The sequence below is a fragment of the Aegilops tauschii genome, chromosome 2, assembly GCF_002575655.3.
Source record: "Aegilops tauschii subsp. strangulata cultivar AL8/78 chromosome 2, Aet v6.0, whole genome shotgun sequence".
In the NCBI taxonomy this organism is placed as follows: Eukaryota; Viridiplantae; Streptophyta; class Magnoliopsida; order Poales; family Poaceae; genus Aegilops; species Aegilops tauschii.
In genome coordinates, this window is record NC_053036.3 from 463,953,954 (window position 1) to 463,965,075 (window position 11,122).

An 11,122-nucleotide genomic window follows, 5' to 3' on the forward strand; every position below is an offset into this window, starting at 1 on the left:
TTTGTTTGCAAGTAATATCTTCTGCACTGGACTATACACATTCGTTGTTTCCCAACTGATGCAAGTTTATTTCTTTAACTTGGTAGTGTAGATAGTGCCTTTTTCATGAATCATGAGCAAGAATGTGGTCTGTTCTTAATTCTTCCATTTCTCCCAAGCATTTAATTATTTCTTTTCTTGTAGAACAAGTGAATAACACTTTGCTTGATGCACTTACAGGCTTGAGAACACTCTTAATTATGGTCTTGAGCGAGTTTGGGCTTTAGGATACATGAAGGGGTCACGAAGGTAATGAATATTTAGCTCTTGCTCTATTTCAGTTCTATGGTAATATGGTCAATGTGAAGGGCCAATACACGAATATGTCTTCTCATCTGCTACTGAAGCTCCACACGGACTGACAATCCATTTTCTTTCTCTGCGACACAATTTTCTATATTGTGACAACATTGTGTATTTGCTAAACTACTTCTTCCAAAAACAATCTTCACTGAAAATGTAGAGTTCATGCTTTTATTTACTTGTTCTTTCCTTTCAAGTTAAGGCAGTGATATATAATATTTTAATTTTTATAGGATTGTGATTGGATACGATGAAGGGACAATTATGATAAAAAATGGCTGTGAAGTTCCGGTTGTTAGCATGGAAAACAATGGAAAAATCATATGGGCAAAACATAACGAAATCCAAACTGTTAATATCAAGGATGTTGGTGCAGGCAATAAGGTTCTTCTTCTTTGCCATGTTAATGTGTTGAAGGCTTGTTAATTTTGGTTCATTTCTTCTTTTGATGACCGGTTGAGCTGATTTAGCTCTTTTCTTCTTTATCTGTTTCAACAATTGGATGCTTTAAAGGATTTGAATGGAGTTCACGGTGTGAAACTGAACCCTGCTGCCATGTCGCCACGTTCATGCAGTGGTCCTTGACCTTCTGGTTTTCTCGCTGGACACTCCATGCGCCACAAGCTGGTACCCTCGCTGGATATAGGGACTGCTACAATGCACAGGTATTGACATTTTAGATGGAGTTTTAAAATCTTTTTTCTTTTCTTCGGATTTTGTATGCATGCTGGACGTATCCAACTCCATTTTCTACAAATTAAAACATTCGCCTGCACTTTATTGCGAAATCAGATTCTATAGTTGCTTAGAAAAAGCATATGCATCACTAATCCATTTTTAGATTCTATGCTTGTTGTACGTCTACTGAAAGATGGTGAATTCAAGTTAGATGTTCCTATTGTAGTCAACATATTTACACACTTATATATGCATATAGTTGTGCATAATTACTTACGTGTGCATACTGTTTAGACTTTATTGCTATTAAAATTGGCTATTCATTCTTGTTTGCCCATTGCTTCTGCAGGCAATGCATGGCAATCCGCGCTTCTACGGGCAACAACAAAAACAGGGTGAAACAAAGCAAGCACAAAAGAAGAATTGAGATGCTACATACAATCAATGAGATCCTTTTAACACCGCCACGGGTCCTTCTACCTCAGGCAGGATCTCTTCTACCCTGCACCGCTACTGTGAACTCATCCATGCTACAACTGCCGCAGCCTGCAGGTAGCATATCTGTTCTTCTTTTTTCTCTACCTTAGTTTGTGCTTGCTCTATTCCAGTTTTTGTAGCAATATAACCAATGTCTTGGGAAAACCTTCAAACTTTATTTTATATATTATTGAATTCTGCTTGAAGAATTCATGGCCCACTCCCTTTCTAAAGCTTAACCAAATAAATATAATATTCTCCTCTACCCTTGCTACGAGAAAAATCTTCTATGTTAAATATACAATCTTTGCCTTGTGTTGTGTACCACTTCTTTCAGAATATGACCCTTATTTCCCTTTAGTTTGCATGACTTACTTCTTTGCTTGAGCGACGGTTGTAGATACTTCTCTTAAAAAATAGTTTTAGATGCTTGATGCATGTTCAATTAAACTGTTTATGATGGTGGTTTGGTTACCAAGCTCTATTCTAGGTTTTCATTTTTCCATTGATTGTGGGTCGAATTTTTTTGCAGGATTGTTGCTGCCTCCAGTTCCACGAATTCTCGTACATGCCAGCGTCTGATTTGTGCTCGTGGTCGCCTTCCTACCATAGCTATGTCCATGAATTTGCAAGTTTAGCCCTCCTCTCTTTAACCTTCCTATCTTTAACCCTCTATTGTTTTTGTCCGTTCGATTCTGTGAATGATTTTTCTGCATGGCAGGCGTAGGGTTGTTTATTAAAGGCTAGGTGATTTCATGTGTCTTGGTTGGTGGTCTATCTTATTTTGGTTTCTCATATTGATCCTGAGAGACCAGGCCTGCTGTTCTCTTTGCAGGAGAGACTTTTGTTGCCTTGCTTAATTTTGTTTGGTAGTTCTCTTTGTGTTCGGTAGTGGGACATGTGTTGGTCTACACTTGTATTTCTTTTGTCCGTCAAATGCTACCAAACAAACCAGTGCCATGCTGGCTAGGATTGGTCCTCTTTGATGTCCCTTCCGATTACAAATTGTGGAGGGACCGGTCAACATTTTTAGTATTTTACTACATGGCTGCTAAGTATACATAAATTTAGGAAAACTACATGTGGTAATTCCTGCTCTGGCATGTGTTTCTCTTAATTCTTGTTTTATGAATTCAGATCCAGCTGTGTATGTACAGTTGGTTGCTGATGTCTACTACGCAACCTTCTCCTTGTAGACGTTGTTGGGCCTTCAAGTGCAGAGGTTTGTAGGACAGTAGCAAATTTCCCTCAAGTGGATGACCTAAGGTTTATCAATCCGTGGGAGGCGTAGGATGAAGATGTTCTCTTGCAAGCAACCCTGCAACCAAATAACAAAGAGTCTCTTGTGTCCCCAACACACCCAATACAATGGTAAATTGTATAGGTGCACTAGTTCGGCGAAGAGATGGTGATATAAGTGCAATATGGATGGTAGATATAGGTTTTTGTAATCTGAAAATATAAAAACAGCAAGGTAACTAATGATAAAAGTGAGCACAAACGGTATTGCAATGCTAGGAAACAAGGCCTAGGGTTCATACTTTCACTAGTGCAAGTTCTCTCAACAATAATAACATAATTGGATCATATAACTATCCCTCAACATGCAACAAAGAGTCACTCCAAAGTCACTAATAGTGGAGAACAAACGAAGAGATTATGGTAGGGTACGAAACCACCTCAAAGTTATTCTTTCCAATCAATCCGTTGGGCTATTCCTATAAGTGTCACAAACAGCCCTGGAGTTCGTACTAGAATAACACCTTAAGACACAAATCAACCAAAACCATAATGTCACCTAGATACTCCAATGTCACCTCAAGTATCCGTGGGTATGATTATACGATATGCATCACACAATCTCAGATTCATCTATTCAACCAACACATAGAACCTCAAAGAGTGCCCCAAAGTTTATACCGGAGAATCAAGACGAAAACGTGTGCCAACCCCTATGCATAGGTTCATGGGCGGAACCCGCAAGTTGATCACCAAAACATACATCAAGTGAATCACGTGATATCCCATTGTCACCACAGATACGCACGGCAAGACATACATCAAGTGTTCTCAAATCATTAAAGACTCAATCCGATAAGATAACTTCAAAGGGGAAACTCAATCCATTGCAAGAGAGTAGAGGGGGAGAAGAAACATAAGATCCAACTATAATAGCAAAGCTCGTGATACATCAAGATTGTGCCAAATCAAGAACACGAGAGAGAGAGAGAGATCAAACACATAGCTACTGGTACATACCCTCAGCCCCGAGGGTGAATTACTCCCTCCTCGTCATGGAGAGCGCCGGGATGATGAAGATGGCCACCGGTGAGGGATCCCCCCTCCGGCAGGGTGCCGGAACAAGGCCTCGATTGGTTTTTGGTGGCTACAGAGGCTTGCGGCGGCGGAACTCCCGATCTATTCTGTTCCCCGAAGGTTTTAGGGTATATTGGTATATATAGGTGAAAGAAGTACGTCAGGGGAGCCACGAGGGGCCCACGAGGGTGGAGGGCGCGCCCAGGGGGGTGGGCGCGCCCCCTGCCTCGTGCCTTCCTCATTGCTTTCTTGACGTTGACTCCAAGTCTCCCAGGTTGCTTTCCTTCCAAAAATAACTTCTCCAGAAGGTTTCATTCCGTTTCGACTCCGTTTGATATTCCTTTTCTTCGAAACACTAAAACAAGGGAAAAAAATAGGAACTGGCACTGGGCTCTGGGTCAATAGGTTAGTCCCAAAAGTAATATAAAAGTGCATAGTAAAGCCCATAAAACATCCAAAAGAGATAATATAATAGCATGGAACAATCAAAAATTATAGATACGTTGGAGATGTATCAGTTGCAGGTAATATTCCCACAGTATCTCAGATAATAGGACATGGTAGAATCACAGAAAGATCCATATTCTGAAATTCCTCAGTTGTAGAGGTCACATGGTACTAGCAGGAGCCCTTTGTCATATGAATTATGTAGAGAGAGAGAGAGAGACAAAGATTTTAAGGATGTTTCAATTTTTTACTGTAACACAATATTTAATGCAAAATAGTTTTATATCTTATATCTTGATGCTTATATAGTTATAGTAACACAATATTCTCATTCAGTTTTTTACCGTTTTCTTCAGGATATCCCTTCTTTAGCAGCAGAAGCCTCTAAAGAGCACTCTAATGTGGCTTACATTGTCATTCCTCCTCTTGGATTGCATGAGCTTATGGTGATATGTACAGGCATCCTCAAGTACATGTAAAACCATGGCATCCTTGAGCCATGGTTGGGGAAGGATAAAATTAGAAAAGGAATAGAGGATCCTAACATTTTTGTCATCTTATGGGTTGATTTGAGGCCACAGATCTGTAGCACACTAGCGCGTGTTCTGCTAAGGCTTTCCTGCTTCTCTTTTAATTTGTCCTCTGTATATGATGATGTGACCTGCTTTCTTCAGTTCATTGATTTTTAGTCATACTTTTCTGCTAAATCTTCAGTTCTCTTACTTCAAATCATGTGACCTGCTTTCTTTTCTTCTCCATACAAGCTACATGTTACTGTTACATACATGTGGGAGCAGATTAAATCTGTCCATTGAATTTTAGTTATACTTCTCTTAAATGGATTTATTTTAAGGCCTGTTATGTATTGTTCATGTCTTCTGCCTTTCAAGTGTGTTGGTAGCATACCTTTAGTTAGTAACCAATACATGTATTGTTGATGTCTTCTGCATTGTTCATTGAGCAGAAAAGTATCACTATTTAGGTAATATATATGATGGGTTATAGGACTGCATGAACTGCTAACCAATTTGTCCTTTTAACAGAACATGATCTACTCTAATCTCTACCAGGATTGTGTCATGTTGGGAGCGTGATGGATGCGCCATGGGGCAAGTCCGTCTGATAGGCGTGGACGGAAGAGCGACAATAACTACGGGGTTCGTCAAAGATTGAAAGAAATCTCTTATGTGTCTTCGGTTTTGACACTACGCATAGGTAGCTGTCGTTGATAATCCAAACTTTGAAAAGTTTAGTTCAAGGTTAATAACTCTGTTGTCGTTGGGGAAAGTGTTATCTGTTTAAAGTGACTGAACAAACTACTCATGGCAGGTTCATGTGATGTGGCGTACGAAAGGTCGAACGTCAAGACGATCAGGTGGATCTATCAAAAAATATGCTTCCGTGGAACTATGTAGGCTCTTTGTCTCACATTGCCACTGTGGCTTGCTTTTGCTGTATGAAAAGTATGCTATATGTATCGAACTTGATGTAGATTGATCGACCTTGCTCGCTTTTGGCACAATCATATATTTCCCATTTCCTATGAACTTGCAGACGAATGGTTCTACTGACAAAATTCCTCATTTTTTTCTTTGCGTTTGGTAAATGCGATTGCCTTGCCTTATGCCATGACTTTGACAAATGATCCAATACCATGTAGCAACAATATCGTGCTTTGTTTAAATGCTGGGACAACACGTTCAGCCAGGCACCACGCGCCAAGGCGCGTTTCCGATCTAGTCTCTATGAACACACGAACACACACCCAACCAGATGAGGATTTCACATCGCTTTGTCCTTCCGCCGTCGTCCTTCGACGGCTCCTCCCCATCATCATCGATGGTGAATGGCGATCCCCGTGTATGGATCCCCGTGTATGGATCATGTAGATTTAGGTTTTAGGCCCTAGTAGCTTAGGTTTTTCGGTCCCACGTTGTCTTGGCTTCGACGACGGCAATGGCGATGCTCAATAAAGATGCTTCAGATCCTTCCGCGACGAGGTGATCGGTTCTATTGTTGGGGATGGACTTGAAAATCAGTCTGTTTAAGCGAGAAGGGCATTGCGGTGGCAATATCCTCATGGTGGACGTGTGTCCTCAGGCTCCGTCCTTGTGACGACGTTTGCTCCAGCACCGGCACGAAGCTTGGGAGGTAGTCCAGGAACGGATCTAGATTGTGGTCTGCATCGATGATATCTGGAAGATGATGGATCGTTCGTGGTTCGTGTCTGGCAGGTATAATTTCCTCCTCCAACGTCATAGTCATGCGGGGTGTCAAATTTGGAGTTCGATGGCATATGTCTAGGGTGTTGCCCCGGTCTGGTTCATTCAATGGCAATGGCTTCGCCTTTGGTCAAATACCTTGGAGGTCCGTAAAACTGCATATCACCGATGGAACCGCGTCGAGCTCGGATGGGGAGGTGATCTGTCATATTTTTCTCTTTGGTGGCTGCTATGGTGGTTCTAGAGACAGGTGACGAACGTTGGTGTCGAGCTCGGGGGTTTCTTCAGTCTTGATTGTAATTTTCCTTCCTTACATGTTTTTTTGTTGCAAATACTAGCATTTTGCTGTCTTGTCAGTTTTGTCGGGTCGGTGTGGCTTATACTATGATCTTTTAAATGTATGATATAAATGAAACATGTAAATCACACCCTGATGAGCATCCCGAGAGACCGAGCCGGTACATCATCTTGATATTGATGAATTTGCCACATACGCCTTTGTTTTTTTTAAAGGAGGTTAAACCCCCAGCCTATGCATCAATCAATGCATACGACCATCTTTATTAATTATTCCACGAAGGTCTGATAAAAACATACATCAAGCCACCCGAAGACACCACTCACACCTACAAAGTTGATAATGTGTAGTGCTCTCACTCCCCATATCTATAACTGATGTCACCGTTGATCCATCCATATAACATATCGGAACCAACAATCGGTGCGACAGACCTAAAGCGTACACCACATGCACACGTTTTAGAAGCAGCCATCATCATCGAACCACTGTCCCATCTTCAGGAGAGAGATTCGCATCATCCTTGTCAGTCCGACCAATCGTCAACGCCACCACGGCGCCCAACGACGCCACCGCCCTGCGCTTGTCTATCTCCAGGCGGAGACTCTGGAAGATCTATCATGTGCAGCGCCTGCCGACCAGGCATGACAAAGCGTAGCACATGTCGGCTAGGCATGACTTGACATCTCCACCGAAGCTCCATTCAATACGAAGGCGCTCTGCCTCCTACCTCTGCCTTCCAGCGCTGCTCCACAAACGATGCTCCCAAGAGAGAAACGACACCGTAGTGCCGCCATCGTCCGATCTGAAACACCAGATCCTAGGGTTTCCCCGGGAGAAACATGAGTGGGTCGATAGTAGTTACTCGATGATGCCTTCATCAAGGTAATGACGCAAAACGTCGCCATCGCCTGCCGTCGGCTTGGTTTTCACCGGCAACTATGCCTCCCCGACTCGCAGCCGGGACTAGATGACGGATCTCGGGATCCGACCACCCAGCTGATACGTCTCCAACATATCGATAATTTTTGATTGTTCCATGCTGTTTTATTATCAATTTTGGATGTTTTATAATCATTTTATAGTCATTTTATATCATTTTTTGGTACTAACCTATTGACATAGTGCCAAGTGCCAGTTAATGTTTTTCCATGTTTTTTACATCGCAGGAAATCAATATCAAACAAAGCCAAATGCCACGAAACTCCACGATGATTTTTTATGGGCCAGAAGGAACACATTGGGCCCTGGTTGCACCTGGGGGGAGTCTTGAGGAGGAGACAACCACCAGTGCGCGCCAGGAGGCCCAGGCGCGCCCTGGTGGGTTGTGCCTACCTCGGGTGCCCCCGTACCGCCTCTTTGCTCTATAAATACCCCAAAAATACCAGAACCCTAGGGGAGTCGACGAAATATTCATCCAGCCGCCGCAGAGTCCAGAACCACCAGATCCAATCTGGACACCATCTCGGATGGGGTTCACCACCTCCATTGGTGCCTCTCCGATGATGCATGAGTAGTTCTTTGTAGACCTTCGGGTCCATAGTTAGTAGCTAGATGGCTTTCTCTCTCTCGCTGAATTCTCAATACAATGGTCTCTTGGAGATCCATATGATGTAACTCTTTTGCGGTGTGTTTGTTGGGATCTGATGAACTTCGAGTTTATGATCAGTTATATCTTTTTATATCCATGAAAGTTATTTGAGTTTCTTTGATCTCTTATATGCATGATCTCTTATAGCCTCGTATTTCTTCTCCGATATTTGGGTTTTGTTTGTCCAACTTGATCTATTTATCTTGCAACGGGAAGAGGTGCCCGGTAGTGGGTTCGATCTTACGGTGCTTGATCCCAGTGACAGAAAGGGAAACAACACGTATGTATCATTGCTACGAAGGATAAAAAGATGGGATCTATATCTGTGCAGTAGATAAACAGATCTTGTCTACATCATGTCATCGTTCTTATTGCATTACTCCGTTTTCCATGAACTTAATATGGTTGATGCATGCTGGATAGCGGTCGATGTGTGGAGTAATAGTAGTAGATGCAGGCAGGAGTCGGTCTACTAATCTTGGACGTGATGCCCATGTGATGATCATTGCCTGGATATCTTCATAATTATTTGAAGTTCTATCAATTGCCCAACAGTAGTTTGTTTACCCACCGTTTGCTATCTTTCTCGAGAGAAGCCACTAGTGAAACCTACGGCCCCCGGGTCTTCTTCCTCATATATTTGCTTGCGATCTACTTTTCCTTTGCATTTTTATTCAGATCTATTAAACCAAAACTACAAAAATACTTTGCTGCACTTTATTTTATTTGTGATCTATTATTCCAATCTATTACCAATTTCTGGCATCGTTACCCGAAAGGGATTGACAACCCCTTTAACACATCGGGTTGCGAGGTGTTATTATTTGTGTGCAGGTGTTGTTTACGTTGTGTTGCTTGGTTCTCCTACTAGTTCAAAAACCTTGGTTTCTTCACTGAGGGAAATACCTACCGTCGCTATGCTGCATCATCCCTTCCTCTTTGGGGAAATACCGACATAGTCCTAGCAGACAGGAGCTTTTCTGGCGCTATAGTCAGAGAGCGATCAAAAGGAATTTCTGGCGCCGTTGCCGAGGAGGATCTTCAACATAACCAGGTTCCTAATCACAAATCTCATCTCCTCGCAATTTACATTATTTTCCATTTGCCTCTCGTTTGCCTCTCCCCCAGTTCACAAAAAATTGCCGTGTTATTCGCCTCTCTTTTTCCGTTCGCCGTTTTCTTGACAGATCTATTCTCTGCTTGCAATTATGAGTGATTTCGGTAGGGCACCAACGGATGATGGCCTGACTCCTAAGATTGGACGTACAGGCAATCTGTATGCTAAAACTTTTATCTTGGGGCAAGGAAACGTTATGGGAAAAGAACGTATCCAAGAATTTTTCAATTGTGTTGGAAATCTGAGTCTTGATGATGCTCCTATACTTAAAACTACTAGATCTTATGCGAATGCTATTTCAGCACTAGTTCTGAAACTTGAAAGTAAATTTATCCGCACTCATCCTACTTTGCAAAGATGGTTTTTTGAGCTTCCCGAAATAAAGAATCCTAGAGCCAAAAAGTTGGCCACTCTCGTTCTTCTGAACAAGTTTGACTACATAATTCGGGAAGTTAGGGAAATGTTTGACTTTTATGGTATGAATCGTGAAAAAACCCGTGATAGATGAAATTCTTTACAATAGTGATTATTCACTAAGACATTTTCTTGGGGATAATAATATCTTCGATGATAATCTTAAAAAGGAGGTCCCCGTTCTAGAAATAATCCAACAAGTTTTTAATAATGTTAATCAACACTACTCTTGGATTGTTGCGGGAAATCAAAGGGGTTATGATGAAAACCAACTAAGGAATGCTAAAGTTTCCATGGATAATATGTTTTATGTTGTGTTTACAAAACCCCATGATGAAAATACCTCTAAGAAAATTAAGAAGAAACAGGACAAAACTTAGATCCTTGCTTTATGCCTAGCTATGGGCGTAAAACAATAGGCTTGTTGGGAGGCAACCCAATGAATAAAATTTATTTTTGCTTTTTGCTTTCTGTTCTTGTGTGTTTACGCAATTATTCTACTGGTATGATTGTGTTTTTTGTGTTTTAATTAGTGTTTGTGCCAAGTAAAGCCTTTAGGATCTTCTTGGGTGATAGTTGTTTGATCTTGCTGAAAAAGACAGAAACTTTGCACTCACGAAAATAATTTTCATAAATCACAGAAAAGTGATTTTGCCCTGATTCTTTTTGCAGAAGATTAGTATACAAATTACCCTGGCCGTCCTAATTTGGTAGAATTTTTGGAGTTCCAGAAGTATTCGCCAAAGTCAGATTACTACAGACTGTTCTGTTTTGACATATTCTGTTTTCTTTGTGTTGTGTGCTTATTTTGTGGCTCTATGGTTTTCTTTGATGAGTTTTTGCCATAGAAAAGTTGGAATACAGTAGATATAATACAAAAACAAAATAAGAATTGGTTTGATACAGCACTTATAGTAGTCATTTATTTTTCTTACACTAATGGATCTTACGAAGGTTTTGTTGAGTTTTGTGTGATTGAAGTTTTCAAGTTTTGGGTTATCTTACGATGGATGAAAGAAGGATAGAAGAGCCTAAGCTTGGGGATACCCCAGCATCCCAATCTATTAACCAAGAATGAGCAACCAACTAAGCTCGGGGATGCCCCCGAGTGGCATCCCCTCTTTCTTCTAACGACCATCGGTATTTTACTCGAGGCTATATTTTTATTCGTCACATGATATGTGTTTTGCTTGGAGCGTCTTGTATGATATGAGTCTTTG